The sequence below is a fragment of the Dreissena polymorpha genome, chromosome 8 (genome assembly GCF_020536995.1).
Source record: "Dreissena polymorpha isolate Duluth1 chromosome 8, UMN_Dpol_1.0, whole genome shotgun sequence".
Classification (NCBI taxonomy): domain Eukaryota; kingdom Metazoa; phylum Mollusca; class Bivalvia; order Myida; family Dreissenidae; genus Dreissena; species Dreissena polymorpha.
The window spans coordinates 89,753,456-89,767,202 of record NC_068362.1 but is presented as its reverse complement, the minus strand read 5'-3'; the positions used below and the strand labels follow the sequence as shown (position 1 = coordinate 89,767,202).

The 13,747-nt window shown below is 35.8% G+C and overlaps 1 protein-coding gene across 1 annotated transcript in view; it reads right to left on the bottom strand.

Moving 5' to 3' along the window:
• Window positions 1-5,716, bottom strand: part of LOC127842422 (uncharacterized) — a 50,377-nt gene extending 44,661 nt beyond the window's left edge. Inside the window, exon 1 of the mRNA XM_052371918.1 lies at window positions 5,560-5,716. The gene's annotated coding sequence lies outside the window, so the exon portion shown is untranslated. The remainder of the gene's footprint in view (window positions 1-5,559) is intronic.
• Window positions 5,717-13,747: the final 8,031 nt, after the last annotated feature.

Below are 13,747 nucleotides of genomic sequence, written 5' to 3'. Positions count from 1 at the left end.
AATCGATGTATTTTGCCTGTGTGACGAGCAAATTCCCAGCCAATTAAATCGCTCATTACATAAAACGATTGCTTTAAAACTGTACAAGTTAATGCATGCACAAAAACATCGGCTTCTAGCCGATCTAATAGATAAATTTGCATTTTTCTAAAAGAGATGGAGCCAATGCAAAGGAGGTTGCGCTCAGATTAGGAGGTGGCGCAAATGCATATGTATAGCTATTTTAAAGTGAAATATTTTATGTTATGGTTTCTATTATGTTTACATGACTTAAATTATATTTTGTTAGTTTACTACCTTCCTCAATAGATGTCGATCTCCCTAAAGAAATCCAGACAGCGCTATCACGTATATGGCCCTTTTACAAACAGTCGAAAGCAGACAACCCACGGGCGAAAGTCCAAATAGCATACCCAGCAAAACTCCTAGTTAATGGAAAGCTGCTCAGAGACGAACTACCGGACTGGGGTAGGTTGATGTCCCAAAACAGATTGGCAAATCTCGATCGTTTAAGCAACATAAAATTTGCTGATCGCATGAATGAAAATGTCACTAACCAGTCTTGTTCAGCAGCAGACTTACACCCACAGCAGTTGTTTGATGAACATATGGAAGTTCAATCTAGCGGTCTAGTCTTGGGGCATAACGCACTTGATCAACATTGCCGGGTATCACATGGCCAACAGCAAACAGCACAGCTTTGCGTTGACAACCAATTGCCGATCCACCAAGGATCAAAATCGTCATATAATGTCTAGGAAGGTAATGATTGTCTATCAACCCAGAACAATACTATCGTGAAATCTCAACCGTACGCGCAGAGTAACGCTGCTCTCGATCTGAGCCTCTCTGGCACAAAGTTGAATAGACATAATACAACAGTATGCAATGCCCACAAAGTCCCAACGGAATATCCGTCACTGGAGAGCACGTTTCGAATACAAACAACGGAGCCATCGATGCCACTGAACGTTCAGCCCGCTGCACAACATACAAGAGAACTTCCGGTACCACAAAATGCATGCTCTGATCTTTCATCATCACACAATGAGGAACTTCCGGTAACACAAACACCCGCTACATCTCAAGTGCATTTATCGGCAGCCGATACTCGGGCTACTAATCCATTTCTAATATCAAAAACCACAGATCAACACAGTCAGAATAATAATTATGTTGTGCCACCGATTTTTAAAACTCCACTCTTGCCAAGTGACAATCAACTTACATGCACTACAGAATGTGATGTTCTTAAACAACAGTTTATGCGTAAGTACACAGAAACTAGTGCTACTAGTAGCTTAAAATCCCATGGAAGACCAGCTGCACGCAGTTCAGATGCCTCAATTAGAGCGGATCGATGATCGCTTTCATCGAAACCCTACAGCCGAGACATCAGTGCCTTTCCGTGTACACCTCGAAAAAACATGGATGCTATAAATAAAACTGGGAAAACCGGGAAACCAGAAAAAGCTGACACCGGGCTTATCCCGCCAGCTAGACTAACAAATTAGAACGATGGGAGAAGGCTACGCTTCGGTGCGTTGTTCTTAATGTACAGGGTTTAATTACACGGAGAACTTATAAACTCTGCTCAGCTGAATTAAAAACAGTTTTTGAAAATAATGATGTACTTTTAACAGAAACTTGGACAAATATAAACTCTACTGTAATTTACATGTTGAAAACTTTGAGTAATATGTTTTGAACAGAATAGAAAATAAGAAGGGCAGTAAACGTTCTTCAGATGGTATTGTCATTTATCTACGAAATAAATTTGTATGTGATGAGACACTAATTTTTACAAGCCAGGATGACATTATATGCATAAAAATCTCAAAGGACACATTGATGTTAGATAAAGATCTATATGTTTGTTTATGTTATGTTGTACCAGATGATAGTAGTCGCCAAACAATGATCGATAACAATAATTTCGGTAGACTGACAATTTGTATTACAGAAATTGATGCGAAGTGTCGAAGCAATTGTTATATTTTACTTGCTTGAGACTTTAACTCACGCACATCTGACTAGCAAGATTATGTAGTAGACGATTCGATTCAAATAACTCGAATCTAGATTTTTTTCCTGACGATTGTATTGCCGACATAGAAATCAAACGTTATACACACGATAAAGGCCGCATTAATAACAACGGGCATCAATTATTGGATTTATGTAAATCTTCAGGATTACGTTTAGTTAACGGTCGAATGGGTGCCGATAAATATACAGGTAAATGTACATTTGTTGGGCATAGGGGCTCAAGCTTAGTTGATTATGTTATTTGTTCACCGGACTTATTCCCGGTTATTAATTATTTTCATGTCAACGAACCACACATACTAAGTGATCTCTGTTCAATTAATTTTTGGGATTAATATGTACCGAGATGAATCGATTTCAGATGACAATAATTTAAACCGCTGTGCTGGTGGTAAAGATTATGTATATAAATGGGACTATCGGAAAAAAATTTGTTTTGAAAATAGCATATCATCAGTCCTTGTACGCAATCAGCTGGAACACATTTGCCGTTCATTATCATGCGCTGTAAATCCAGAGGACATAACCACATGTATTAGTGAATTTATGCTGTGTATGGATAACGTTATGTTTCCCTTGTTTAAGCGAAATCTTAATATTGCCGAACCAAGTAAAACATATGATACTAAGAGTGCCAAACTGTCACAAGATACGCCCGTTTGAAGGTTTTGGACAACTTGATAACTTTACCATGACCCATATTTAAACTTGACCTACATATCATCTAGACACAACTTCTGACCAAATTTGGTGAAGATCAGATGAAAATTACTTCAATTAGAGAGCGGACACCATGCTAAATGCTTGAAATGCACTAAGTGACCATGTGATCTAGTTTGTGACCCTGCATGACCCATATTCGAGTGACCTCGTGATCAAGTTTTTGACCCGGCATAAACCATATTTGAACTTGACATAGATATTGTCTAGATACAACTTCTGACCAAATTTGGTAAAGATCGGATAAAAACTACTTCAATTAGAGAGCGGACACCATGCTTCATGCTTGAAATGCACTAAGTGACCATGTGACCTAGTTTGTGACCCTGCATGACCCATATTCGAACTCGACCCAGATATTGTCCAGATACAACTTCTGATCAAGTTTGGTGAAGATCGGATATAGACTACTTCAATAAGAGCGCGAAAACCATGCTAAATGCTTGAAATGCACTAAGTGACCCTGTGACCTAGTTTTTGACCCGGCATAACCCATATTCGAACTTGACCTAGATATTGTCAAGATGAAACTTCTGACCAAGTTTGGTAAAGATCGGATTAAAAATATTTGCATTAGAGAGCGGAAACTGCTGTGGACGCCGCCCGCCCGCCCGCCTACCCGCCCGCCCGCCGCCAAGTTGAAACTATAATACGTCCCGTTTTTAAAACGGGCGTATAAAAATCATACATTTAATAATAAATGGTTTATCGAAGAATGTTATATAAAAAGGGATACGTTTTATCATATGCTAAATATTAACCGTACAAATAAATCGGATACAAATAGAGTAAATATGGTTACAGCAAGAAGTCAATATAAAACATGTTTACGTAAATGTAGGTATGAATATGATAAAAATAGAACAACCGAATTAACAAATGCTCGCTATAAAACGCGAAAGTGTATTGGAATATGTTGAAGGGCTGTGCCAATGTTAAACCATCGACAATACCTTTGTCTGATTTTGAGATGTACTTTAAAGCGGTTAATAATCCAGAAACACATTTCTTCACACCTGATGAAGATGTTCTGTTTTTTATTGAAAGATACGAGCGCGATGAGCTAACATGTATGTTTGATGAACTAAATGTTTGTATTACAACCGATGTTATTGTAAAAGCCATTAATAATTTAAAAACAAATAGACGTGGCGGGCCAGATGATTACCTAAATGAGTGTTTCATTTATGGTAAAGCTGGGTTTCTTCCTTTGTTAGAATCATTGTTTAATAAAAAATTTGAAATTGGATATTTTACAACTGAATGGTGAGAGGGATTTGTAGTGCCTCTACATAAAAAGGGAAATGTGAATGATGTTAACAATTATAGGGGCATAGCATTACTGAGCACTTAAGGTAAATTATTTACACGAATTTTGAATTTACGCTTGTCAAATTGGGCCGAAAAATATAATGTTTACATTGAGGCACAGTCAGGATTTAGGCCGACAATGAGCAGAATAGACAATATTTTTGTGTTACATGGTCTCATATCTCATATATTTAATTCAGGTAAACAACTATATTGTGCCTTCATAGATTTTTCGAAGGCATTTGACTATGTTACAAGAGATAACCTGTGGTTGAAACTTATAAAATGTGTAATTAGAGGTAGGATTTTAAATATTATACGCTCCATGTATGACTCAACTAAATCACGTGTTAAATATTTAATATGTTAAGTGAAAGTTTTCCATGCATGCTCGGGGTACGACATGGTGAATGTTTAAGCCCGTTTTTGTTTGCCATGTTTTTAAACGATATAGAAGACATCTACCTTCACAGCGGCTTACCGGGTATTGATGTAAACACGTTCAAAATGTTTATAATTTTGTATGCTGATGATATTGTAATTTTTGCAAACAGCAGTCAATAACTGCAAACTAGTCTAAATTTACTTGAACAATATTTTAACCAATGGAAACTCACTGTCAACACGTCAAAAACGAAAGTAATGATTTTCCGTAAAGATGGAAGAAACTATCAAAACCTAGCATTTACATATAAACATAACGCTATAGAAATTGTTCACAAATTTACATATTAAGGCATAGTTTTTACAACCGGTGGCTCATTTAATGAAGCACAGAACATCCTATCAGGGCAAGCACTTAAAGCTATATTTAAAATGAATTAATGCTTATACAAATTTACAGATGTTACTGTCAAACACAGGTTAGACTTATTTGAAAAAAAACTTATTGTTCCTATTTTAAATTATGGTAGCGAAGTCTGGGGATTAAACAAAGGCCAAGCCATTGAACGTTTACATTTACAATTTTGCAAAAATACTCTTTGCGATAAGAGAAGTACGCACAATGATTTTGTATATGGTGAGTTGGGGAGGGTGTCCATGCAGAATATTAGGCATTTTAACATAATCAAATACTGGATCAAACTATTGCAATGCAATGAAAACAAATTTGCCAAAAAAGTTTACAATTTTCTGAAAAACGACTTTGAAAATAACCCAAACAAGACAAATTGGTGCTCACAAGTTAAAGCTCTATTGTGTTCCCTGGGATTTCAGGATGTCTGGATAATGCCGGGCGTCGGAAATGTGAAACTTTTCTTGTCGACAGTCAATCAGCGTCTTAAAGACACGTTTGTGCAAAACTGGTCAAGTCGATTAAGTGACTCCAGTAAGGCCCTATTTTAAAATAACATTTAATCTTTTGAATTCCAAGAATATCTTAACCTTGTTAACATTAAAAAATTTCGCATTTCACATATCCTCTAGGTTTATAGAAAGACGTTGTCAAGAGTAAGATACAATCATTGAATTACATACCTGACGATTTTTTGTGGTTTCTGGTGTAGACGATATCACAGGATTTCCAATTTTACATTTATCATGTGCTGATCACATAGATTACATATTGAATCAGGCCGATGTAGTAAACCAGTAGTTACACCAGTGGAAAATAGAACGTGCTCCTTTTTTAATAAACTCGAAGATGAATACCATTTTATTATGGAATGCGATTTATATAAAGATTTACGAGATAAATATATACCATATTTTTTTCGCACAAGATCAAGTATGCATAAGTTCATACAATTACTTCAAACAAGAAACAGAAAAGTACTTAATACATGCTTATCTGTTTAATAACTTGTTGTAAAATATCTCCACTTTCAACTTATAAGTTTATATTAAACTTTTGTCACACTGTTTTCATATAATGAAACGTCGATTGCACTATCTCCACTTATATGTTTAGTATCATGTACTTTGTTTGCGCTGTTTTGTTGTTTTTTGATTGAACAAGTAACATATATTGTCCTCATGTGTTTTGTTGTAAAAGATCTTCACTTCTTACTTATAAGTTTATAACTACCCTCTGTCATCCTGCTCTCATGTATTGAAACGTTTTTGTTTTTTGTTTTTTGCACTATTTCCAACTACATGTATATGTGTATTATCATATACTTCGTACGCGCTGTCTTGCCATTTATTGCTTGTAAATATTTTGTCCTAATGGGTCTTTTGACCTTTTGGAACTTGTGAAATAAAACTAAACTACTTCAGCACACTTGAGTCGCGTGCGTTTTTAATTAGAAAAAGTAGTTTTCTAATAATGTCTTGATGGACTTAGTGAGATAAGAACATTTAACATATATTATACAAAAAAGTTAACGGAAAAAGACCGAGCTTCATTGTTTGGGGGTTGAAAGTGGAAAAAAACAACATATATGTCCCTTATTAAGTTTCATTGACCTTGTCCTTTTAATAAATTAACCATTTGGATTAAGTGCCACAAATCATCGTTTCAAGAAGAAGTATTATCTTATATTTATTTCGTTAATTATCATAGTGTATACAAATAGTGCTGTCGATGAATTATTTTGATAATGTTGAACATTAAATTATTGGATTTATTGAGTATTACACATTTTTGGTATACATCGAACACTATGTTTTATTCGTGTTGGTGACTTCTTAATTGAGTTGATCACTTATAAATTTAAAAAACTACATTCTATTTATTATAGAATGTGTTAATGTTCTGTAAAGATTTGGGCCTTCGTATGTACGTTGAAAAATAAAATAAATATAAGAAATTGCAATCTAACAAATGTACGTCATGTGATAATGTAATTGCGATACGACTGTAAATTGATACATCATGCATTGGCGCCACCTCCTGTCATAAGCGCCATCTCTTTATAAAAAAATACAAAAATATCTACTACGTCGGCAAGAAGCCAATATTTTTAAGCATGCTGCATCTAGTTTATGTTGTATGCAATCGTTTGATGCCGGTATCGATTTATTTGAGTGGACATTTTCTCGTTGTAAAGGAAAAGTCATCAAAATGCTTTTTAAAACTCGACCATGATACAATTAAGAAAGGTTCTCACGTTTTTAAATGTGTTGAGAATGTATGCTTCTGTACATTTTTAGATGAATAGATCTTCGCTGAATCGCACTACATAAAACGATTTTTAAAATAATGCGAAATACGTTAAAACCATATAAAACCTTATCACCTTTTATAATTATCCATGAAATTTCAAAACATCCGGGCCTGAACACCACCTCGGAAGTTGCATTGGCTCATTTATTAATGCATCTCAAAATACACGTGGCGTGCGTGATTACCGGCCGCGAATCTGATTTGCTTAAAGTCGTAATATAAAACGTCCCGTTCGATAAACATATTTCAATATACTAACAGTTAAATCAGGACGTTGTAGTATATCCATTTTCATATACAGGATCTAAAATGGTTTGTAAAGGTATTCCGTATGTTTTCGAGTTCAGCACTTTAATTACCACCTTCGTAAAACAATTGTTTCTATGACCACTTGATCATACTCTGAAAGTATCACATATCCTCTAGGTTTATAGAAAGACGTTGCCAAGAGTAAGATACAATAATTGTATTACATACCTGACGAATTTTTGTGGTTTCTGGTGTAGACGATATCACAGGATTTCCAAATTTACATTTATCAGATGCTGATCACACGTACGTTTTGGTAAACCTGCGATGGATAAGTTTAAGACTGACAATAAATATACAAGTCATCTTATTCCGGCCTTCTACCAATGAACCATGTGTTAAAGGTTCTTCTATGGCGAAGCATGAAATGAAGCACCGAAGCAACAAATGGAAACAAGCATAATTAATCATGCGTTTTTGGTGCTAGCAGCTTATTGAACTCTGAGGTGATCTACCTTTAGACAAGTAATTATAGTTTTTCAATATGCTTTAACTGAACTGATGAGGTTACAAAGGATTTTCTTGTGTTCCAGTGAAACTTATTTTTTTTCGCAAGCCATGCTATGCCGCTACACTTTGTAAAAACATAATTGTTGGCTAAGAAGAGGCGGAGCGAACGCAGCGAAGAAAACCCGGTAAATTAGAATATAACTCTGTTCTGATTGGTTGGGTAAATGCGCTTCACGGGAACATGTGCATACTTGATAACCAAATATGATATCTTTAAAAATGTCGAAAAAGGTAATGTACAAAGCATCAAATTATTTTCCCAAAATAGCTTGCATGAAGTCTAGTTTACTTCTTTGCAATATATACTCGAATACTAACCATATAACTACGAAAATGCATGCGTCGAAACGAAAAACGAGTTTTAATTTAGGCGAAACATATAATTGAATAACTATTACATGAACCGTTCACTGCACTATCACAACTAATGTACTCCGTCATCCAAGAGAACCTAATGCTTCGATAATTTCCACTGGAGAGGAGATGCACGCGCGTAAACACAAAACAAATACGAGCCCGCCAGTAGACCGTGTTATATATATACATGTATGTTATTTTAAAAACTAATTCTGAGTGTTGGTCAAACCAGAAAAGTAATTAAAATAATAGATATACACAACAACCGTTGAAACCTGAGAAAAATCTCGCGCGCTTGAACGATGAGACTCAGTGAATAATAATTAAAGCGCTGTAGGCGCTGAAGGCCAGGGGCTAGATTAAGTGTGCTTGGGAAGAAGTATTTTCCGAATTTCTCCCTTTGTCCGAATGTATACGGATTGACCCAAGCTCAGAAAAGAAAATATTTCTGTATATACTACAGTGTTCATAGACGGTGGAGGACTACATGATACTGTTTGTGGGAACGATAACCTTTTGTTCAACTCTTCATATCTGGTAGAGGTTCGTCTACATAGGCGGTGAAGATATACAACAACAACAACAACAACAACATGACCGCAAAAAACTGTTATTGTTGGCGTCAAATAATTCACTTTTAATAGCCGTAAATAGCTATTTATTGCATAGTTAACAGATCAGGAAAACATTCATACTTCCTTTTTAATGTGTATACACAAGAAAATCCACTTACCCTGATAAAGAACGGTGTACAGATTGTGTACTTTGTCTCACGTAGAACTTTTCGCGCTCGATTTGCGCGCTCGATCTGCGCTGCGCAGTGAAATACCATTTCCGGTTACTTTATCTATTTCCGAGAATGATCGTGAATATGTGTTGTTGTTTTTTTCATTTGTTTTTTTTTCTGGAATAATACATTCCAGAAAAAATCCACTACAAGACGTTAACGCAAAATAAAATAACAATATTTCAAAATATGTTTATAAATACCAAATGTAATGTCTTCAAAAAAATTCTCAATTTTTTTATTATTTCTGTCTCCGTAAACACTCGTATCTTTGTGGCCTAGACCGTCAAGTTAGGAACTTATTTTCGCATGAATATGTACACAATAAAAGCTGTCGTAGCCAATGCTTAGCAATTTTGCTTCATTAATATTTTTTTACATTTTTTATGACACTGTCATGTTATATAGTGATAATCTGTATTTACAAGGTGGGTTATTGAGATCTGCAAAGAACTACTTTTAGTGCGCATGAATTAAGCGGTAAATCGGAGTTTTGGGAATTTGGTTTTTGGCAGCCAGCCAATTCGGATAGGCTCAGAAATTGATATCCTTACTATGGCCTTGGGGCTACGCCCCAGGCAATAAACTTAAGGTACGTTCGTACCAAAGACTTCCTTTATTTGAATGAAATAAGGATAAACTCTTAAGTCGCGTGCATTTTTAAGCACTTAAAATTTGATCACTACTGATCGTGAAACGCTGTCTGAAAGGAACAAGCATTTAAAAAAACATCACCTTTTAATAACGTCATCATCGCTCGTTAGCCTTAGAAGTTTAAATATATTTTTAAATCTATTCTTAGGCCAGGAACCTGGTACAAATAATTTCCTGCTAGTTGAGACACATTTTTGCATTAAACAATTTTAATGATTAATTTTAGAACCTCTGGGATACCGTGCAGTCAACGAAACTTAACGGCGTAACTAATGAGCACCAAAAATATGGTTGGAATTGTTCCGGTCCCGTGGCATTCATTAACAATTCATAAATCGATGTTTTCGTATTCTGGTCACTAACTGAGCCGTCTCTGTTAGAAAAACAAACAGTATTCCCAAGTTTACGAAAATTGTTTCGCTGGTTGAATGCTTTATGATTCATCATTGCTAACATGACTTGAATATGGTTAGACATATATCATTTTCCGATTCATAATCTTTGAAATATTGTTACATTGTTACATAACCATTTATTTATAAGTAATACAAACAATAAACTAAATTGAGCTAGTTTAACCCAAATGATAAACAGCGATTACAATTAAAACTTTCTCATGTATAAGCTAGTCATTTTCATATCATACTTGTCCATTAAGTCCAAACGAAACAGAATGCTGTTCATTTAAAACCTTTCAATCGTAAGATTTGTTTAATAAGTTCACTTACCGTTGAAGTTGAATAATGTTAATAGTAATTTCCCTTTTTGTGTGCTCTGTTGTGTTGTGTAATGGTGTGTAATCCTCAGAAAGTTAAGTATATTATGCATGTCAGTACAATGATTCTAAATCCATGTATTTAATAAAAAACGGACATGGTGCTCATACACTGTAACACGTGGCGATTGTTTAATTTACAACTATGCAAACATGGGATTACTTCCGTTAACTTTGGAGTTTTTATTTATCAATCTGAGTTATGATTCTCGAACATTAACCTGAGACGAATCTTTAGGTATGATTATACCAAATAACTGTTAGTATTTTATAGTCCTGATTATCGGCGTGGGCCTCGCGAAAAAGAAAGGACGACTTCGAGAAAGCCGAGTGTCTTTGATGCAAACGTCATTTTGCGGGAAAGGCCTTCATTGGAGCCTTTAAATGTCGCTGGAGCCACAGTGTTTCATGTTTCTACATCGCCACATGCAGAATGTTGTTGTTCCTCGTCAATAGCAGATTGAGAGGCTTTGAATGGTGGTAGATAGACTTTAACGACGATTAGATGAGCTCATGAGAAAGTTCAAGCCCTGCGTTTAGGCACACACGAGGTGAAAGGAAAAATGTTCGACGGTGCTATCTGTGTGGTTCAAAGAAGCACCTAAAAAGAAAATGCCCAAATGTTCGCCGAAGGACACAAGGTCGTCAAAGGATGTCGACTACATTGAAGCTAGTAGAGCTTCAAAATACAATGCAATACTGTTGGGGACATTCGTATTCTAAGTGAAACGCAGATGGTGTCAATTCTGGGTGCATCAACACATAATAACTGATTCAAGGAGAAGTTGTGTTGAAAGAACCGCGCCAGAAAGCGGTTCAAACAAGATGTCTCAGCCGACATATAAAATTGCCGAAGTTATGGTTTCAGTGAAGTATAAACCATGGTGTAAAGAAAACGTTAGTGGTTTTGCTGGGAGATTCGAAGGTTAATCCTAGCACTATAATTCCAAATACTTAACACGTCAGAACGATCTCGAGCAGACGTACACTGTAGACACTCCAGTGGCTTGTTCGAGTCACGTCGAAGCATAAAAGTACTGATATTTAATGATAAAACGTCGCCTACGTTTGGTCTGCATGTCAATGCAGAAGGTAGAGCATCCGGGGAAAGGATCTCATAGTTTTAGTGCAGGCTGCATCTGAAGGCGACCTTTAGAAAAAGAAGCTTGAAATAACTAACGAAGGTTATAAAGTCTATGCAAGAGAGACCTTCAGTAACCCAGTAACCGAAGAATGGTCATTATGTATCGTAGAGACATGTGGATGCTCGAGAAGCCTCTGTGACGTTATCATTGGGTATGATAACGGGGGTTTCGGTTAAGTACAAACCATGTTTGCGTGTGCCTAGTGTTGTGACATTGTGTGTGATGCATGTATGATCTCAGGACGAGTTTCGTTATTGTATTATGTCCGTTAGTTCTTTTTGAAGTTTGCTTCTGAACAGATTTATGAATTGTTGTACTGTTTTGTTTCATTAGTTTTATATTTTGGAATCATACGGGGACTCATGTCAAATCGTAGGAGTGGGTAATGTGACGAAAAGATTTCGGTTCGAATAAGATGATTCACATTTCTTCACGATTACATTATAATTACCTACCTTAGTTTTACACTTTTGATATGTTTATCAAATAATACAGTAAGATATTGTTCGTGTCAAAAATGATTAATTAAGCTTTTTTATAGCATTTAATATTAGAAATGTGTCTAGTAAAATCCTGCATGTATATTCGGCTCGTTTCTGATGCAGGAAAGGAGAATTTCATAGCGATAACCTCCGTAGAATACGGAGAGCAGTCGGTAAGCTAAGTCAAACGCGAAGGAAATTCGGTAACGTCGGTGGTGTCCGGATCGTGCTTTTCCGTTGGCTTGTGGCGCTCGGTTTGCCAGTATATACAGGCTTGCAAATTCTTAAGAAAGGTCACATTTTCTGCGTATGCAATAGCAAACGGTACGGTACTTTAATGAACAATGCGCTGGGGCATTTGGGTATATACGTTAAACTTTAAACAGTGCTGCCTGGGAGCATATGGTTCCTGTTACTAGTAGAGAGGACGTTATACGTTGGAAGTCGTACAATGAGTGGCGGAAGCTCCATCTAGGGCGTTGGATATCAAACGCAGAAGCTTCATAGAAGGCCACAGCTTCCTTGAAGGCAACAACTTCATTGAAGGTAACAGCTTCATTGAAATGGTCCCCTTTTTTTCGCGCTGAAAATATTCTCGGCGACTTGATTAGTTTTTAATTTTCTTATCAAAAGGCAGGCAGCCTGAGGAAAATCATTTAATTATATTGTTATTATGTAATTGGCCTTCGGGGGGCATCGGAAGGTACATCGTCATTGTGAAGCCGCGCACATAGCGCTCGGTGGCGGCCTCAGGAAGTCGGCTCCGCGTTACATATAGTTGCGTCGTGCGACTGTCCGTCTCTACGTCTGTGTGAAATCAGTGTATATTGTAAACTTCTTATTCAATCTCGCACAGCGTTTATTCTAATTGCAAATATTTGAAGTACCATTATGCCTTGACTTGATTAGTTGTTTCGTGTGTGTTGGGTCACTTAATGCATGTACGATCAACTTATACAAGTATAATTGAGTAAATAATCCCCTTTAGTGTATATGAATTGTATTTGCCTTCAATGATCATTTTTATGATTATTTTATTTATTAACTTTTTATTTTATCTTTTATTATTTTTATGATTATTATTATTGTATCCAATCGATTTGTTCAGATTGAATGTATAATACAATTGCACGTTTGTACACTTACATTTAGTCCGATAAGAGATACGAATTATGCCAATACATAAGATATGACCATTTACGCCAATTAAGAGGATATAACAATTGACGCCAATACAGAGGATATAGCCATTTCCATTATGAGTGGTATTACATAAATACGTATAGTGTGTTTTGTCTAAAAACATGACATTTAAACAAATCGTGCATGCATTAACTGTTTTCAACATTTAACATGTTAATGTTTAATTTTGGTATAGAATCACAATTTGTATGTTCACACACAGTTATAGTATTGGTGCATGTATAAACACTTCGAACTGTCGTAATTGTCATTAATAAATCAAATATTTCAAAGATCTTGAGCAGCTTTAACTCAAAATAATAGTTCATTTATCACGAACGTATATGTTTTGAGTTA